The sequence below is a fragment of the Oryzias melastigma genome, linkage group LG14 (assembly GCF_002922805.2).
Source record: "Oryzias melastigma strain HK-1 linkage group LG14, ASM292280v2, whole genome shotgun sequence".
Lineage (NCBI taxonomy): Eukaryota > Metazoa > Chordata > Actinopteri > Beloniformes > Adrianichthyidae > Oryzias > Oryzias melastigma.
This window is the reverse complement of record NC_050525.1, coordinates 21,696,933-21,697,309: the sequence shown is the minus strand read 5'-3', so window position 1 is coordinate 21,697,309 and position 377 is coordinate 21,696,933. Positions and strand designations below refer to the sequence as shown.

Genomic DNA, 377 nt, shown 5'->3' with positions numbered 1-377 from the left:
AAATGTCGAGGTTAGTCAAGTAAGCTCCAGTCATGATGCCTGTCTCATAATGTGTATAAATATCTATGCATATGGCTATGCTCCAAAGACAACAAGACCCCACATCCACCTTTTGCAGTAAAGGGCATCGTTCCAAAGATTAAGGGGGGCATATACAAGACTATGACTTTATGAAATCACAAGTAAAAGTATTCTTCCTATCTATAAACTTTGCATTTCTAATTTGTCCGTGGGAGAAAACAATGGATAAAAGTATGAAATCATAAAGTGAACATCAGTTTTCTTGGAACGACCATGAGCTTGTGGCTAAGAAACAACACTAGTCTATATTTTGCATATAATGCCAGTCATTAAATGATTGTCCAATAAAACATATA

The 377-nt window shown here is 35.5% G+C and overlaps 1 long non-coding RNA gene across 1 annotated transcript in view; it reads left to right on the top strand.

Annotated features, from left to right (window-relative positions):
* The window catches only part of LOC118599600, a 2,966-nt gene extending 2,589 nt beyond the window's left edge, over window positions 1-377 (top strand). The window contains exon 2 of the long non-coding RNA XR_004949013.1: window positions 11-377. This is a non-coding gene — a long non-coding RNA (uncharacterized LOC118599600). The remainder of the gene's footprint in view (window positions 1-10) is intronic.